This window comes from Hipposideros armiger, unplaced genomic scaffold, assembly GCF_001890085.2.
Source record: "Hipposideros armiger isolate ML-2016 unplaced genomic scaffold, ASM189008v1 scaffold_389, whole genome shotgun sequence".
NCBI lineage: Eukaryota > Metazoa > Chordata > Mammalia > Chiroptera > Hipposideridae > Hipposideros > Hipposideros armiger.
Window position 1 is genome coordinate 952,365 of NW_017731739.1, and position 19,386 is coordinate 971,750.

The following is a 19,386-nucleotide window of genomic DNA, read 5'->3' on the forward strand; positions in this document are numbered from 1 at the left end:
GCCTGGTGCACACATGCTCCCTACCTAAGAAGGATGCCGTGTCCGTGTATTTTAGTGTCTAAGCATTCCCAGATAAGGTGCCGTGTTTATCTGCTCCATCCTCCTCTTAGACATAAAGTTCGCAAGGACGAGGAGTGGGCCTTCCCCCATCAGATGGAGACTTCTCACGCATAAGCAGCCTGCCTTGCCCACTGTAACCTCTCTGTGCTCTCCCCCTGCCAGCCACTTCATGCCCACATTCATGCCCACATTCGAGCCCATGTAAGGCCTGGGGAGCCATCCTCCCCCAAGTGCAATGGCCCTCAATTTTCACATGCTTAGAAGCTGTGACTTTGGACAGAGTTATTCTAGGGTCTCGCCTCAGTTCCCCTTCTCCCCAGTTCAGTCCCTGTAAAGCAAGTAACTAGACCTGGAGGAAGATTTAATGGTTCCTTTGGGGCTGGCTACTCCTAAGCTGGGACCACAACCCCCAAATCTCTTTCAATCTCTTCAGCTGTCAGTTTCTATTTGAATGAGAGAGTTTAGAGTCAGCTTAGCAGTGGGGCAGAGGAGAAATCTGGGAAAGCAGCTTGAGAATACATTTATTAAGTGGACCTTATCACCACCACTACCACCATCATCACCACCGTGGTCAGCTTTACATCAAGTCATTAATTACGTGTGACCTTCAGCTGAGCCCTGAGCAAACACACACACACACACACACACACACACGGAAATATAGGGGAGGGGGCAAAGAAAACAAGCCACACTGGGCACCCTTAACACCTCCCACCTCCACCAAGACCTGCAGTCCACACGCTGGGTTACAAAAAGTACAGGAGCGATGGAGGGCTGGGTGCACACATGGACTGGACTGGATGATTCATCTTTGCAGCATCTGGCCTGCTGGTGGCACACAGTAGGTATGGCACACAGTAGGTCTTCGATAACTGCTAGTTGAATTAAACTGAATCCGTGAGGACTGCTGACCAGGCAGTCATGAAAGGGATGGATGAAGGACCACGGGCTTAATCACAAAAGCCTAAACTATCAGGGTCTCCTAACGTAAAGCTTGAAGAGGGTGGTAGGGGCACGTTAGTAGAAGGAGGCCTCACTCCCATAGCAGGCAGCAAGTATAGGACTTCCAGCCTGAAGAGGCAGGGAGGCTGGGCCCATGAAACTAGTGTGAGCCGTTGAGGCCCATTCATTTTTTTTTTTTTAAAGATTTTTATTGGGGAATTGGGGGGATGGGAACAGTGCTGGGGAATTGGGGGAAGGGGAACAGACAAGTTGCTGTCGTTTTGTTCTTCAGTCTAGTTGTGGAGGACGTTGCTTCACTGGCCCAAGTTGGCACCATCATCGCGCTCTTCCCGGGCGAGGCAGATCAGTCGCCGGCTTCTGGACGGCCGCTCACTGCGGCTGCTGGCCGCTCACGCTGGCTGCTGGCTACATACGGTAGCCCATGGCAACCCACTGCCACAGGGGCTGCAGCCTACGCCGTCGCCGGCGACTCATGGCAGCCCAGCTCCAGGTTGAGCTGTTGTTCAGCATCTTAGCTGTGGAGGGCAGTGTCACTGGCCCTCATATGTGGGATCCGAACCAGGGCCCTCTGGCATCCCAAGCGAGTTCTTAACCATCGCGCCACTCGGCCGCGTTGAGGCCCATTCATGATGAACACACCTTGATCCCTCCCTAACAAGCGTTATGAGAAATGGCCATGAGAGGGCTTCCTTGACCCTGCAAGGACACAGACGGTCCAACCCTCTCCTGCACTCTGCCTCCGTGGAAACCAGGCGGAATTGGGGATGGAACATCCACAGGGCTGACCTAAGGTGGCATTTCTCAATTGCTGGAGGTTTTCTGTGAATCAAAGCTCCTGAGAGCAGACAGGGAACCAGAAATGATCACTAAACAACCACAGGCGTGCACGTGTCCTGGCAGAGGACAGAGGGCTCCAGAGCCGGCTCCATCGTCCAGCCTGTGACTCTCCTGGGACTCAGTTTCTCATCTTTCATGCAGGGACTAAATAGGCCCCCCCTGTCTCCCAGGGCTGTTCTGCAGCAAGTGTATTGACAGGTGTGAGAGCGCTGTGACAGCTCTGCTGTGAGGGGAACCTCTGGACGCGGTCAGAAGTCTGAATTCTCATCCTGGCTCTGCTACCTGCGTGGCCGTGCTCAGCCTAAGTCTGGTTCCTCCCCCAGACAAAGAAGAGGGCAAAACTGTGCCCTGCGAGCTCAGAGGGCTACGGGGCCTACAGGACACCACACAGAAATGCTCTTTGCAGAGTGGCCAGTGCTCTGGAAGGGTAGGATGGCATGTGCCCATATACTGGAGGGAGAAGCTGAGGTAGTAGACAAAGGAGTGTGTGCTACTGTGCATGCATTGTATGTGTACTATTGGGTTGTCGGAAAAGTCATGACGCATTTTGGCAAAGAAAAATACAGAAAAAGTACGTCATTACTTTTCCGACAACCCAGTAGTACGCGGTCTGCCAATTAAGTTCGCGAACTTATTGCAACAATGTTGCTAACCTTTTATGATATCAGAGGGATTATTCATTATGACTCTATACCAACTGGACAAACAGTTAACCAAGTTGACTATTTGGAAGTGCTGAAAAGGCTGCGTGAAAAAGTTAGACGACCTGAGCTTTTCGCCAACAATTCATGGCTCTTGCATCACAACAATGCACCAGCTCACACGGCACTGTCTGTGAGGGAGTTTTTAGCCAGTAAGCAAATAAATGTTGTATTGGAACACACTCCCTACTCACCTGGTCTGGCCCCCAATGACTTCTTTCTTTTCCTGAAGGTCAAGGAAATATTGAAAGGAAGACATTTTCATGACATTCAGGACATCAAGGGTAATATGTCGACAGCTCTGATGGCCATTCCAGAAAAGTAGTTCCAAAATTGCTTTGAAGGGTGGACTAGGCACTGGCAGATCTAAGGATCAAATACCTGAACCGGAAGGGACTTGAGAGAGCACTCAGGCCCTGTTCTACAGGTAAGGATGGCATGGGAGAGGTATTGGCTCAAGTCACTTGGCAAGTTCCTGGCAGAGCTAAAAGGACAACTCATTCCAGGTTTCCCTACACCCCAGCAAGTCCCCACAGACCACCCCCAGTGCCTGGTGGTATACAAGTACCTCTAACTTTTACCTCCATGACCCCAGGTCATCATCCACTCTCCCTCCCTTCTGCCCAAGCGGACTTACCTGAGAGTTATAGTGGCTTCATTATTGGGGGGGGGGGCATTGGGTCAAGAGGTCAACCTTGCCCACCTAGGAATCTTCAATACCGTTTTACAATGACACGGCCTCATCTCATGGCCTTGTTGGACATTTTCAGGGGTTTCCAGGAGCTCAGAAAATCAAGCACAACTTCGCCCGCACTGACATCATCCCTAGGCCCCTACATTTCTCTCTCATCAGGCTCCGAGGTCCAAGCGAGAACCTGAGCCTGGCTCACTCTCCAAGCTCCTCCAAGTCGTGCAGACTGAGTGACTATCTATGTCGCTCATTCTGGGGCCCAGACTGAGTCAAGTAATAGCAAGACCCAGTTTACAACTACTCTGAAATAGGCACCTGCAGAGACCCCCCAATGTTCGTCGGGGACCATAGTAAACCCCACGCCCCAGCTTATTTGACTAAAGCTGAAGGATAGATCAGGAGGGGTAGCTGGGATGGAAAGTGCTAGCTTTGCAGAAAAGGAACAGGAAGTGAATGCCAGGGAAGGAGAGATGGGAGGACCAAATAGGTTTTGCACCCCTATTGAAGTTTATTAGAGACCTGAGTTAAGGTGAAAGGGATGAGTGCCCCCTGTGGTCTAGACTGAAGTGGGATTGAAGGGAGATGGCCCAGGAGGGAAACACAGAAGGGAGACGGATTGAGAGAGACTCAGCAGTCTGCCTCTCATATTGTGTCTGGGCAGACTGGCTGTGGCTTAGCTCACGACGGTGGGTGAATTAATGTAGGACATGCCAATAATAAATGCACTGAACTCTAAAGAACCCAATGTGGGGATTTTACAGCCTCTCGTGTTTCAGGGCCGCCCTGGCAATACAGGCCTGCCGAAAGAGTTCCAGGCTCAGCTGCAGACAATCCCAAGCAGGCTGACAAATGACAAGAGCCCAGTTTTGTTGTTTAATCCCACCTGACACAGTTTAACACCTAAATCGTGTCTCTATAATTCCAGTCTGTCCCTCAGGTTGGTCTGGTCCCCATTAGCCTTGGCCCTTGGGAGGCCCAGATCTGTCCAAACCAAAGATGCCCTGGCCTTGTGTTGCTTGTACGCAAGGCCACACACAGACTTGTGTCTCCTCTGCAGGACCCTCGTGCCTGCTACACAAGGCAAGGAAATCACCCAGAAAAAAAACAAAGACCGATAGATCATGGCAGGGGCAGATCGTGTCACTGCCTAAACTTGCTGAGTGCACTTGGACTCAACTGTTTAACAAGCCAGTCTGTGGTCTGGCCTCTCACCTCTTTCCCTTGGTCCCTAGCCTCGTGTTCTAGGGCAGGGCGTCCAACCTGCCCCCTGCCCATCTTGATAAAATAGAGATGCGTGTTCTGAAGGTCTGAGGTGGAATGGGGATTTGCATCGCTAGCCTGCACGCTGAAGATGCTGCTCCTAACCCATGGACCGCACTCCAGAATGAATCTGTCCTCCTGACCATCTCCTGGATTCTCCCTGCCTCATTCCTCCTCCTCTTTTTCTAACCCTAATCTGTTAGCCCTAACCATGCATTCTCGGCGGAGGCAACAGCGCCCCCAAGGGGGCAAACATTTGTTCTTGGGAAGGGTGGAAAAGAATCTTACTCTTGATGCATACAAAGCCCAGATGTACCTACAGCACATAAACAGATATACAGTATATCTGTATTTAAATTTCACGGGAGGGTGCAATTATGAAAAAGTGTCTGAAAAGACTCCCTGGAGAGGGCAATAGTGAATAAAGGGTGAGAAACACTGGCCTGAGGGAAATGCCCTCTGTCCACCCAGGTGCCAAAGCTTCAGTGATGGCCACCTGATTACAAAAGTAAATGCTATATGTATCAGTGTGTCCCTTCCTAGCTGCCTGCCACCAAGCTCAAGCAACTGTCTAGACCCGAGTGCTCTCTTCTGCAGGTTCTTCACACCCCTTTTCTCAGAAGGCACAGTGCCCACCCAGCTGGCCTGTTATCTTACTGGTTAACTCCACTCCCACATGAAACTGATACATTAAAGCCCACCTTTAATGCCTTCACCCCTGGGCCATGTCACGTTTGATGTTTTAATTACTTGGTCTAAATTAGGAAGGGGTCACAAATGCAACCCTGAGTGCTAAAAGGTTTGTTTAATGTATGAAGCCCACTCGCACAGGCCACGCTGCCCTAACATCAACCTTGGAAAGTAAGCATTAGCATCCTGATTCATCAGTGAGGAAACCAGGCCTCGGGGGAGTAAAGAGTTGTGCCTCTCACCAAGTCAAACACGATAGGCCCCCTTACGTGCAGTCCAATCTAATGCTCCCCAAACTGTCCCATCTTCTGTGCGGCGCACAAGGATGGTGCTGTTTGATGGGAACTTTTAAACAGGTGGGTGGGAGTGGGTAGGGCAGGCAGCAGTGCCCATGGGGATGCTGGCCTCCACAGGGCTCTGTGATGGAGGTTCTGAAGTTGCCTCCCCGGCCAGGCCAGGAGTCCAGCAGGGCTTAGAGGGGTCCCTCGTGCCAACTGTTCCTCATCTTGGAGGAGAGGCAATACAGAGGAGTTAAGAGTGTGAGCTTTGAATTCAGGCAGACATGAAAGGAGAGTGACAACTCTGTCGCTTACAAGCTACCTGGCAGGCACCCAATGTCTCTGAACCTCGGTTTTCTCATTGGTAAAGTGGAAGTAATAACAATGGCAATTTCAGGGATTGTGAGAATTCCATGTGGTAATAATGTGTGCCTGACATAGGAGGTCAGACAATTAAGATTGCATACTTTTCACTGTGTAAGTGCACAGTGGAAAGTTTGCGAACTTAATTGTCCAACCTCGAATAATAAGCAATTAAGAAATTCTTTGTTTGAAGGAGCTGGTCCCAATAGCCTAAGACATTTCTTGGAATATCTATTCTACTTTTTCAGTACCCCACCCCTGAAACTCCCCAAATTCTCAGTTATCTCTGAGAATTTAAAAGAAAACAAAATCTGCCTTCTATGGACTTCTATGGACTTTTGCTATTCCTGGAATCCTCACCTCCTCCAAGAAGCCCTCCTGAATGCCCTCACCCTGAGCAGTCTGGAGATGGCTACTCTCCCTGGTCCCTATCTCCAGACCTGACTGCCTACTTCCTGAAAATACCTTTATTTAAACCTTCCCATTATAGTTCGACCTCCCTCTCCACCCCTGTTCCACTTGGTTCTATAGTCAGACCCTGCTACATACACATGTGGGTCTGAGCCCCTTCCCTTGACTGGATGTGTTTCTCAACTCTGCAGACAGGTCCCAGGTCCAACCACAGACCCTGCACCGACCCCAGCAGGAGCTGTATCCATTCACTTGGCCTGGACCTGAGACCATCCCTGAGAGGCCATCCCTGTGGGGCAGGAGTAGGCAGAATCAGAGAAAAGAAGGTAGGAGCTGGATCCTGGGGGATATTTCATACTCAAGCTTCAGACAGAAAAGGGTGACAGATGACACTTGTAAAACACAAAGCTGGATTATACTGAGCAAATGTTCGGCTGGCTGTAAAATTCCAAAGCAAACAAGAGAGAGGGAGGGAAGCAGGTGCCACAGCCCCAGAGGTGAAATTTGCTTCTGGAATATCAATTCCCGAAGTTTTCTGGAGGGCTTCCTGGAGTCTGTTAATGATCAGCTCATGTGTGATGGCATCATGGCAGCTCCACGAACAGAGGAGCACTGGGGCGCTGCCCTTCATGTCTCTGAGGGCCTCTCCCTCTCTTCCAACCCTTTCCCCTCCAGCCCAATACTCCTCCAGGTCTGAACAGGGGTTTAGGGAGCACCAAGACAAACATGAGGCCGAAACACTTCTGCAAGGCACCCACTATGATTTCCTTTCACCAAATGAAAACACAGGAGCTCCAGGGGTTAGCAAACAAAGAGGTGGCAGAGCCAGGATTTGAACCTAGGCCCTCCAGGATCCGATTCCACTCCATTATATGACAACTCTATCCTTTCAAATAAGTTGGACCCTAAAACAACAGCCGTGCCCAAAGAAAATCGCAAAACACCCAAACTGTGGTTGCTTTTGTCCAGGGTCCAATTCCACTTGGATATCTCTGGTTGTTTTTTGTTCTGTGTCTCTACTTCCAGTCTAGCAGCTTCTCCCATCAGAATGGGAATGCCCCGATGCCAATAACTGTACTCATCTCCACCTTAGGATGGGGGACTTTCTGAAGGAGAACAGAGCCTGCTCCACCCCACAGGATGAAGAGACTTGATAAGCCTGACCCTCGGTCAGAATCCCCGGATCCTTGATCTTCCTTCAGAGCTGCAGCTGACACAAGAAAGGCAATTCCCACTGTAGTCCTCCGCCCCACCCCCCCTGCCACCCCCAAGGACTGCGTGGTCAACAGGCTGCCTGCTTCTCCCACTGGCCCCACCTACCTCGTCTGCATGTCCCTCCCCATCCATCCTCTTTCTCCTCTTCCATCTTGACTCCTGGAAGCTCCCTGTACACCCTATCCTGGGCCACACTCCCCAGCTTCTCAGATTGCTGGGCCTAGGAAAGAAACTGTCACCTCAGAGAAGCAAGGAGCCTGAGCCCCAGCGGCCGGCCAGAGAGCACCCAGTTTAGCCCGACAGGAGATGGAGCTGGGAGCCGACCTCCAGGAGAAGCACTGCCGGAGGCTGAAATCAAAATGCCAAGTTTGCTGTTTGTATTCCCCAGGGCCAGGACAGGAAGCTAAGTAATTACATTCCTGGGCAGGAATTAGACCAGAAACTCTAAATCGAGGACTGGGCAGGGGGCCTGAGCAGAAGCATGTGAGGAGCAGTAGGAGAGAGATGGGACTCCGCACTTCCAGCCATAATCAGAAGGGAGAGATGACATTCCAGCATCAGCAGAATGGCCCAGCTGCTGGCATGGTCCACAGAGGCTGCTGGCTCCAAGCGCAGGCCCTCACAAGCTTTAAGTCCTCTCTGCACAACCCTGACTGCCTTCAGCCTCCAAGGTACCCAGAGAGCAAGTCCCATAGCTGGCTGGCTCCACTGTGCATGGCTATAGAAGCTCCTCACAGAGGGCAGAGACCAGCCCAGGGCACAACCACAAGATGTGGGTCCTTAGCTCCCGGTATCCCCACAATCCCCCACCTCAGCCTCCCCATCATGAGTTCCAAACCAGCCCCCAGCCACATACAACAGCCCACCTAGAATCTCCAGCCCTGGTCCCTGGGAACTTCACAGCTCAGAGGCTGGCACTTTCCTCCCTAGCTTTGCTCCTCAGCAGCTGTGGGGGGACAATTTCCAAAAGCCGCCCCCTCCTCCATCCCCACAAGGCCAATCAGCCCATTGAAACCACAAAGGACCCCTCCCTCACACACACACACACACACACACACACACACACACACAGTGTGGTGGGGCAGAGGGTCAGCATCTACAGTCATGCCTTTAACTCCAGCTCAGAGTCCGAGCTCTGATAAGCTCCCTCTCCCTGCAGGTGTCTGTCTATCTGTGGATATCTCTTCGTGCATTTGGCGTTGGCCTGGCTCAGTCCCTCTGCGGCCTCTGCTCACGCTCCCTCCTTTTTCTGTCTCAGGCTCTGGCTTTCAGGGGTTATGTGTCCCTCAAACTCACTGCCTATGTCCTTTGTACTGGAGTGACAGGGAGATGGGCAGGACACCTCCTTGTATTTGCTTGCCTAGGGTCTCAGCCGATCAAGGCACTGCTGGTCTCTGAGCTCTCCATTGGCTGTCCCTCCTCCCTGTCCAGGCCAACCTTAGAACCAAGGCAGGGCTGGGTGGGAGACAGACCTACCAACCAGGCATGGCTAATGCCAGTTTCCATATTGCTTCATCATGCCATCCTGATGCCCCAAGCTGCACGCACACAATCCCTCTGATTTCCCTGCCTTCTGCCTGAGGCCAGGATAGGGTCCCTGAGTCTGCCCTATCCGCCTCCCCAAACTGCAATGATGCCTTCCTTCCCTCCATCAGCACTGAATCAACCTCTCCGCACAGGCTCTACCCCACCCACCCAGCCCACACAGCGCAGGGAGTCTGGGCTGCGGAGCCAGCCCCCAGCAGGAGCTCTGGCCAGGCCTCAGCATGTGGTGAAGATGCAACAGAGTGGTCTGGCGGCAAAGTTCTCCTGCTGTTCCCACGTTTCCATCTACCTGAGGCTGCCGTCTCTCCCTCCTGTCCTCCAGCCTCTCACTGACCTGCTCTCCCTCCTCCTCGCCAGAGTTTCACCCCCCGCCCCCCACTATGAAAAACGAGAAAGAAAAGGAAACCACCCGCGATAAGGATGAGCAAATAGAGAAAAGGGTGTCCGCAGGAGTGCCCGGGTGAGGGAGTCCTCAAGTGAAAAAGAAAGGGATGCAAAGTTCCCGGTTCCCCCGGATGCGTTCAGCCCGGCGCAGAGCTCCCGCAGACACCGCGATCGCAGAGACGTGGCAGCAGCGACTACTCACCTGGGCGAGGCAGCATCTACCCCTGGCTGGGAGGCACCGAGGCCGGCTCCGCGGGGCGCCCGGGCTCCCTGGCTCGGCCACGCATCCTTCCCCGCCCGAGACAGGCGCGAGCTCAGCCCTCGGCTCCTGCGAATAAGGCAGATGGTGGCCTCAGACGTCCACGCGGGAGAGCCCTGAGCGGCTTATTCAGTTATATCCATGGCATTTAGCAAGAAGAAGGGAGAAAAATGCACAACTTGTTCTCTTCTCTTCCAGATTAAAAAAAAAAAAGCAAAAAAAACCCCAACGATAATCCCACCCTAGGAAGACGCCGGTAGGATTTTCCTGATTGAAGAACCCCGGGCATTCCCAGGCACCTCGGGCATCTTGGAATGTGGGGTGTCTTCAAGTTCAGACGAGACAGCCAGGGTGTGTGTGTGTGTGTGTGTGTGTGTGTGTGTGTGTGTGTAAGAGCGAGCCGGGCACTCACACCCACAAGCACACACACACAAACACACTCCCCCGCACTCCCCGCGTGCACACTGCCCCCCACGCGCGCGCACACGCGCCCCGGTCACATCCACACACACGCACAGCGATCACACGCGCAGATTAGGGAGGGAGCCGACGGGCTGCAGAGGCAGCGTGGGGCCAGCGGTGAAGGAAGCCCAGCGGCCGTGCGCACAGTCCGCGCCGAGCTCTCCGGTGCGGTTGCCCCCAGTGGCGGCCGGCGGAGCTGCAGGGGCAGGGAACCAGCCTCCGCGCCCGCCGCCCCGCGCACCCTGTTCCGCGCGGACCGACACTGCCGCGGAAACCCGACAGATCGCAGGCCCCGCGGGGGTGGCGTGGGGCGGGGATGGCGAGGCAGTGGGCTGGCCAGCGGGACCAGCTCTGAGGGGCGGAAATGGGCCGGGGCCACGGTAGCCCGGGAGGGAGTCGAGGAAAAGGTCCCGGCAGCCCGGCAGCCCAGCGGGCTCGGACAGCCCCTGCGCGAAGCAAGACGGGCTGCCCAGGCTGTGCAGCTGCAGCCGGCGCTGGTGCTGCCGCCTCACGTGCGGAGCGTGTCGTGCAGCCTTCAGCCCGCCGCCTGCCGGAGGAACATCCGCTGCGCGCGGGCCCGGGGCTGGGGGAGGGGGCTGGGAGGATCGGGCCCACCCAGCCCTGATTCCGGCGCCCTGTGAAGGCCCTATGAAAAAAAAGAGACCCTGGTTGGTGCCTGCACACACACACTAAGACTTTTCGTAAGTATCATTGGAATCTGTAAGGCGTGCTGTGGCGTCCACTGTTTGCACAGCATCTTTATAACTCTCCCCTTGTTTGATCCTCCCAGCAACCCTCAGTTGACATATGAGGAAACTGAGGCCCAGAACAGTAAAGAGACTTGTCCAAGGCACATGACAGGTAGCTGAGTCCCTAGTCCCTAGTCCGACTGTGGCTTTAGCATCAGACAGTCTGGGTTTGGGCAGGATCTCATCTTTGGTTAGCTTCTCTGCCCACTAGGATCAGCAACCAGTTCCTGGGGAAGGTAGGACTGGTCTCTGCCTTACTGAGCTTCCCAAGAGGTAAGTGTACCTTTCCCACTGAAACAACTGAAATTTTGAGGTTCCTGCTGGTACTTCAGCTGGTAAATCCAGGGCAGGGAGAATTTCTTAATCCATCTCTTCTCTCCTAGTGACTAACACCTCCCATGCACCTGTCACAGATACCCACAGGGAGGCACATGTGGCATGTGGATATGTCTCTGCACCCCAGGGTTGGCTCAGCTGGATAAATGTGTAATACAGTACCTGCCTCCTGTCTATGCACATAGAGGGGTGCATATCTGCAGAAGCCCAGGCACCTAGGCCCCATGTGCTGGGCACCCTCCCCATTTGCACCCAAGGAAACCGCCAGATCAGCCGACTGCATGCAGACACTGAAAGACAGGGATTTTGAGAAGCCAGGATGAAACTCAAGGTATGTTGTTAGAGTGGGCTGGCACAAAAAAAGAAGGGGCAGAAACAGGCAGAGAGACAGAGGAAGGGAGGAGAAATAAAAAGGGGCGGAAGCAGGAAGGAGGAGGTGAGGAGGAGGACATGGGGCTAGCAACAGGAGGATGTGAAGGGAAGAGGAAGGGGATGGATAAAGGGAGAGGGTCAGCAAGGTCTTTATTGCTTACCTGTGGTTTAGCATACGGTAGGTGGGGGCTGCCAGGGAGGAGGCTGGGAATGGAAGGAGGACCCAGGCTCTAGTCTCTGAATTCCCCAAAGGAAGTTTATCTCCTTACCCCACAGTCACCTAAGAGAGGATCAGAATATTCTCTAGTGGTAAGGATAGGACCAGGCTGGCACCAGAGCAAAGATGGGCCAGCTCTCGGAAAACAATAAAGCATCTGGGTGGTGTGGAGAAGGGACTAGGGCCCCCAGGGATGCTAGGAGGATGGCCCAATCTCTGCTGCAAAGTGAACTCAATAACCCATCAAGAAGTTTTCCCAGCTCAGAGAAGACAATGGGTATTCCATGAAGGGCCAAGACCTGGATCACTTGTTGCACTTTGGGTAATTCTGAGGACAACTGGTTTATTTTTCTAATTACATGGTACGATCACAAAATATGGTGAATGTTTAAATTTTAAAAAAAGTATTACAGTAAAAGACACATTGCCATTAACTACCCTCAAAATACTCCCCCTCGCTTTGAACACACTTATCCCTTCGTTCTTGCCACTTTCTGAACTAGTTCTGGAAGTCCTCTTTCATGAGTGTCTTTAGTTGCGCTGTCGTGGCTGCCTCGACATCCTGACACAATTCAAAACCATTACCTTTCATGGTCATTTTGACTTTGGGGAAGAGCCAGAAGTCACATGTTGCCAGATCCAGTGAATAAGATAGATGAGGACACACTGTAATGTTTTTATGTGACAGAAATTGCTGTACCAGAAGTAATGTGTGACACAAACATTGTCATGATGGAGGATGAAGTAAAGACACTCACGAAAAAGGACTTCCAGGACTGCTTCAGAAAGTGACAAGAATGATGGGGTAAGTGTGTTCCAAGCGAGGGGGAGTATTTTGAGGGGGATTAATGGCAATGTGTCTTTTACTGTGATTTTTTTAAATTTAAACAGTCACTGTATTTTTTTAGCACACCTCATATATTTGCCTCAGCCTGAACTGAGCACTGTGCCAGGAGTCAGGTGGTCTGGATGCTCACCATGGCTTTGTACTAATGAGCTAGGCGACAAGTCCGTTCCCCTCAAAGGGGTTCAACTGTGTACTTTCTAAAGCTCTGTCTAGCTCTAGGAACCCCTGAGCGACCTTGGCAGATAGAGCAATGTGGGGACCCAGGTGCATTTTGGAAGGCCAAGAGAAAACCAGCTTGTAGTCACCATTCACCATGGAAAATCCCCAGAAGGCAATCCTGACTAGGAAAATGGAAACGTGAACAATGATGGATCTCTTAGGTCCTTAGGTCCTTGAGAAAGTCAGAAGAACTGGGTAGGGGCATTGCTGTGGGAGTTATCTGGCTGTTTCCTGGTTGCTGGCCACAGAGGTGAGCCTGGGCTTCCCAAAGGGGCCTATCACTGAGAATCAAAGAAAGAGAGGGGGGTGGGGGAAACAAGGAGAGAACAAGCTTGTATTCAAGTAATTCTAATGATGGTCACCTGGAATCTTCGACATTTAACACTTTCACTCTTCTAAATAACACTGTTATGAACATCTTTGTACCTAAATCTTTGCCCACATCCCTGGGCTAGATTCCATGAAATAGAATCACTAGACTGAACGGTATGAACATTTTAAGGCTTCTTGTATGTATATCTTTGTTTCAGTTTTAAAGTCAAGGCACTGAAGTGCAGGGCAGATTTCCCAGAATGCACCCAGCAGGAGCTTAAGGATGCTTCACACACCCTTTCATGTCTCTGTGTGGCAGAGCTCTACGCCTTGTGCTTCATGCTGCATCATGGCCACACTGCACCCTTGAATATAACTCCAGTACCCCGATGTGAAGAAAGCTCACCCTCACCCTGCCTCCAATTGGGGCTCATCTTCCCCTGCCCGCCTGGGCACTCATGACCAGCCTCAACCTGTTGTCTACATCCCTTGGCTTTCAGATTGGACTATGGACACCAATCCCTCCAGCACGCTTCTGGGTACATGGTGGGCTCCCAATACCCACCTGTTCAATGAGATGATAGTGATTGATAAGAAGAGCTCTCAAGAGGGGCGGGAGGTAGAGAGGCATTCAGCCTGAGGAGGAGAAGGCCAAGTTGGCCTGGGCCTTCCTAACTGAGAGAAGGACTATCCCTGTGCAAAGGACTCTAGAGAGCCTCTCTCTTCTCTGTATCCACTGAGTATGAAAAGGCAGGGAAACTGGTATAAAAACTGGTGAAGGGTGAGGGTTTCAGGAAAGAGCCAGGTGCCTGAGGCTATGGAATCACCCGAGGCTATAGATTCACAGGTGCAATCTGCAATCCCAGGAATGCACTAGGTGCTTCTCAGAATCTCCCTTGACTCATCAAGGCCTGAGGAGTGACTTTGTGGGCCAGGGAAATAGCAGCGATCCTGGGGCACAGTCTCATAATGCCTTGGGATCTCCCTCCACTGAGTCTACTTAATGGGCTGGAAGCTGGGAACCACTCCTAAATTTTTAGCACCCCATTCAGTCCCCCTCCCCCAGGACCAGCAACCAGCCTAGAACCCCAGTTTTTCCCACAGGCCTTATAGAACTTGGGCAAATACACCCTTAAGAGCAGAGGCCCAGCCCTGGAGTGCACGTCCTAGGGATGTGGGTTGAGTGTCTTTGAATCCTGCAGTGCCCTCTACCCCTTCTCCCTTCCCCGAATGCAGGCGTAAGCAGCAGCCAAAATAAATTCTTGTTAGTATGTATATGTATTCCCAAATTCCTTAACAGAATGATTAACACCACCTACAGCCATTAGCTCGTTAGTTTTCTAAATCCAGTTTACTTTTCATCATCAAGCCCTCCGTTTACGTCTCCCCCTCCCCCAGGCTCCCTTCCCACCTCATCCTCTTGCCCCAATACCAGGTCTGGGGGTGGGATCCTGATGCATCAAAGGGTCAGACGGTCCTGGGAGATCATATTCAATGAACGGAGGGAGACGTCTTTACTAAGTGTCTTCTATGCACCGCTTAGCACGTTGCTAAATGCTGTTGGGAAGAAGACAGGAAAGAGGAAGACAGAGTCTCTTCCTGGAGAGAAAGGACATAAACCAACCCTGGCACAATGCCTTGCGGTTCGTAAAGAGCATTCCCAAATGCTACCTCACTTATTCATCACAACAATCTCATGAAATAGATCATTGTCCTCATTTCACAAACCAAGACACTAGGTCCTATATAGGTGGCACGATTGCTTCAAGAGTTTGGAGCTCTTGATGGATGATGGCACTGGATTTCAAACACAGTCTTCTGACTCCTCATCCTAGGCTCCTTCCTGTGTATAAGGCAGCCTCTCTAGCAGTAGCCTGAATGCCACTGAGTGGAGAGTTACCCGGTGTAGCCTGAAGTGCAGTAGACATTCAGTGAAAAGAAGACCAAGGCAGGGCAGCCGGTTAGCTCAGGTGGTTAGAGCGCAGGCTCATAACACCAAGGTTGCTGGTTCGATTCCCACATGGGCCAAGGAGCTGTGCTCTCCACAACTGGATTGAGGACAGCTGCTTGACTTGGAGCCGATGGGTCCTAGAGGAACACACTGTTCCCCAATAAAATTTCTTTAAAAAAAGAAAAGAAAAGAAGAAGATCTCAAGGTAACAGGGCCAGCTCAGTAGAGATTGTGCAGCCTGAGAGAACCACCCTGGAATTGTGGGTCAGTGTGGCAGAAAGAGCACCAGCAGAGAAGCTAGAGGATCTGGATTCTGAGCAACTCTTTGCTGACCTTGGGCAACTCTTTCTCTCTCTGGGCCTCAACTTCTCCATCTCTAAAATGGGAAAGTTTGGACTAAATGGGCTCTAGGATCCAATGAAGAGCAATCAAGAAGAAAACCATCTAGAAAGGGACTTGAGACAACAGATGTCATTGACCTCCTTGGCTCTTGCCTACGGCCAGGGGATGCCCAATTCTTGAGGACAGTATTGAAGCAGAAAACACTGTGGGCTGTGGGAAGCACCCAGGAGAATCTGGGAAGGATCAGAGCTCTTAGCTCCCCGCACCTCCACTGGCACTTGCCAGAGCCCTCCATTGCTTCAACACACTGCCCTGCCCTCCCAGTCTTCTCTCTTACCGTCAGGCACGTAACAGTAAGAGTGCTAGGCAACCAGCCACTTCTCTCTGCCATGGACAATGATGGTTTTATTTAATTCTCACCAAATTCCTATGAGGCAGGTACCGTTCTTATCTTCATTTTGCAGATGTGGAAACCGAGGCCCAGAGAGGCTGTGTAACTTGCTAGGTCAGAGAGTCAGCTGATAACAGAGCCACAGCTCTAACCCTGGCACTCTAACTCCAGAGCCTGTGCTAGACGTGACTAGGTGTGAAGTAAACTTGTTTAAGGAAAATCCGTGCAAGGAAAATCACCGTCCCCATCTCCAAAATGGACAGGGCAGATTCCTTTCTTTCACACCAGCTCTTAGTCCCTTTCTTCACCTCTCTCTGCTTTCTTTTATGTATTGTTTGGACTATGTAGTCATAAGTGCATGGTTTGTTTTTATAATCCAGTCAACTGTGGAAACACGGCTCTTGTCATTTATGTCCCTGCCCTAGCATCCTTCACCCAAGAGAGTTATCACAGCAGGAATTGACTGACTACAAAATTCTTTCCCTTCCTTAATCAAGCCCTTGGCTTTTCTTTCAAAAGGATTTGGAGAGTGGAGCAGAAACCAACCTGTTCCCAGTCCCAAGGAGGACAATAATTCAATTTCATCTAATAAAACTGCCTTTGTAAGTTTCCTGTGAAAAGTACAGAGAAGGATTAAGGGAAAAATCAGCTGTGGCCCCCGTCTTACACTCTGGTAGAACTGACCAGCTGCATATTCAAATGACAATAATAAAAGATAATAAGGTAACAAGTAAAATGTTTGGGTAATGTCTGTATTTCCAGAACAAAGAGATCACTTCCCAGCAAGAAAATCAAACAGTCAACAACAACAAAATAAAATCAAGGAGGTGTTGACGTTCAAGGATGGATAGATAGTATTTTGGTGGGTAAAGAGATGAGAGAGGGGCAGCCGGTTAGCTCAGGTGGTTAGAGCGCAGGCTCAGAGCGCCAAAGTTGTTGGTTCGATTCCCACATGGGCCAAGTTGCTGCACCCTCCGCAACTAGATTGAAGACAACTACTTGACTTCGAGCTGATGGGTCCTGAAAATCACCCTCCACAACTAGATTGGAACAACTACTTGACTTGGAGTTGGTGGGCCCTTGAAAAACACACTGTTCCCCAATAAAATTTCTCTGAAAAAAAAAAAGAGATGAGAGAAACTGGTGGTTCAGGTGGGGATAACAGTTCAGGTGAAGGCAAGGAAGCAGGACAATACAGTGAATGGGGGACATGAGGCGTTTTCTGGTGAGAACAAAGCAAGAGTAAAAAGGACGCTTGGTGGTTAGGATTCTGGGCTCTGCATACAGATTTTCTGGGTTTAAATTTAAGTCCCCCACACATAAGGGAAGTTACTTTTGGGTAGTTGCTGAGCCTCTCTGTAGCTCCATTTCTTCATCAGTAAAGTGGGAATAATAATAATGACACTGCCACAGGTGGAGGAGAAGATTAAATGACATGACTTTAGAATATTAGATAGAGCAGCACATAGTAAAGTTTCAATAAATGGTAGTTGTTGTTATTCATGTTATTATTATTATTCAAGAGCATAGTGGGAAATAAAGAGACTGGAATAGGCTGGCACTGCCTTGAACATGAAGGAAATAGGTCTAGGTTCCCTTATGCAGATAACTGGGTAACAGTGAAGTGTTTTGAACAGATCAATGCAGGAGATTGGTGGTTGAACTGCTGGGAGAAGGACCTGATAAAAGAAAAGCATTTATGAATTTATCGAAATAACCCAGGCAAGGGGAAAAGGGGATAAAATCAAAAGCTATTGCAGTGACAACAGAAGCGGGTTGTGAGAGGTGGAATGGACAGGATCCCCACAGGTAACTGGATATGGCGCCTGAGAAGGAGGGAGATTTTGGTTAAAGCCCACTTCAAGTTATGAAGCCTACTCAACTGGGAGAATGGTTGGTGTCCCTGAGCGATACTGGGAAGATGGGAGGAGTGGGAGGGCAGGTGACGCGTGATGAGTTCCACATAAGATGTCTGGAGTTCGAGAGTTTGGGGACACCCATGTGCTCTTGTCCAGGACATAATTCAATAAATGGGTCTAGAAGAAATAGCCAGAGGTAGAATGGAGGTGGAAGGCCATGGGAGTGGAGGAAATCCCCACAGGAGACATGGTGGAGTGAGAGGGAGGTGGGGGTTGGGGACCTACACGTACTTGGATTTATGTCATGTGTAGTCCTGCACTAGCCATTTGACACGTGTCACCTGTGCTCCTCCCTGCACAGCAGAAATCAGTTAGCCCCATTTTATGGATAAGAAGATTGAGGCTCAACAAGATTAAGCAGTGTGTCCAAGATTAAGTAGTTGGTAGAGAAGCCAAGCAGGGAGACAGAGAAGCAGGCCACAGAGGGTAGGCTCTATCCTGGGAATCAAGGAAGAGGAGGGGGCTTGGAGCTTTGCTGGCCAACGTCCCCACGCCATGGCTCACATAGCAAAGGATATTTGTATGATACATGGAAGCCAAATATTGGGTCGTCGGGAAAGTCATGATGCATTTTTGCATTGAAAATCATAGAAAAATACGTCATGACTTGCCCGACGATAGAAATAGAAAGGCTGTTCTTCACCAGAGGAGATTTGTTTTCCAGACTCCCCTAACTCCATGTGGCTGTTTCCAGTACTAACATAATCAATATCTTAGCACAATAGTAAGCAGGGTGATAGTGCAAATACCTACAACTGGTACACCCAGGTTTACACCGATGAGAGCAGGAGCCCCCTTCCACACCAAACATTCTGTCCCACTGTGACATAATGAGGAAGTCACTTTGGGGTCTTAGACCAGGGGCTTGGGCAGCCAGGTGGTGGAAGGGCCACCTGGGGGAGCTCAGGCAGTGGTTTGGAAATGTTTCTATATTTTAATCACCCGTATGGCTGAATGGTGCTTCCCAGGTCTACCTGTGACCAATCTCTGGCACACCCATGAGCCATGACACACCACCTGGGACTGATGGCTAGGAATCTGGTAAAATAGTGATTTGACCTGGCAGAGGAGTAAGTAGATCTTGGAGGCTGGTGACTAGTAAAGCAGAGCTATCAGGTTTGGTGACTCAGGGGTCATTGGTGGCCTTTAAGAGAGCAATTTCTGCAGTGTTATGGTGTGGATACCAGATTGCAAGTGGTTGGGACTGAGTGGGAGGTGAGGAAGTAGAGGCGGTGAGCGTATAATACTTTTTCAAGAAGTTTAGCTGTGAAAGGAGGGTGGAAGGTGCGATGGAAGCTCAGAAGAAATCAGAGTGGAGGGAATACTTCTTGCGGGTGGGAAACACTTGAATGTAAGCCAGAGTAAAGCAGCCAATGTGGAGAGAAAGCAAGAAGACATCTTTCAGGGAGGTGAGGGCAGTAAGTGTTCAGGCATGAATCCTAGAATGAGAAAGGGGTCGATCTTCTGCAGAGACCAGAGGACATGAACAAAGGAAAAGGGGACAACAGATTTTTTTGAAGTGGATGGAAGTGATCTGTGGTCTGGATCTTGTAGATTGAGTGGCACGGAGAAAGGAAGCGGCGTTTGAGGGGAGAAGGTTGTAGCCTCCCCT

The 19,386-nt window shown here is 50.8% G+C and overlaps 1 protein-coding gene across 1 annotated transcript in view; it reads right to left on the minus strand.

Moving 5' to 3' along the window:
- Nucleotides 1–10,065, minus strand: part of LRFN2 (leucine rich repeat and fibronectin type III domain containing 2) — a 190,878-nt gene extending 180,813 nt beyond the window's left edge. The window contains exon 1 of the mRNA XM_019663408.1: nt 9,601–10,065. The gene's annotated coding sequence lies outside the window, so the exon portion shown is untranslated. The remainder of the gene's footprint in view (nt 1–9,600) is intronic.
- Nucleotides 10,066–19,386: the final 9,321 nt, after the last annotated feature.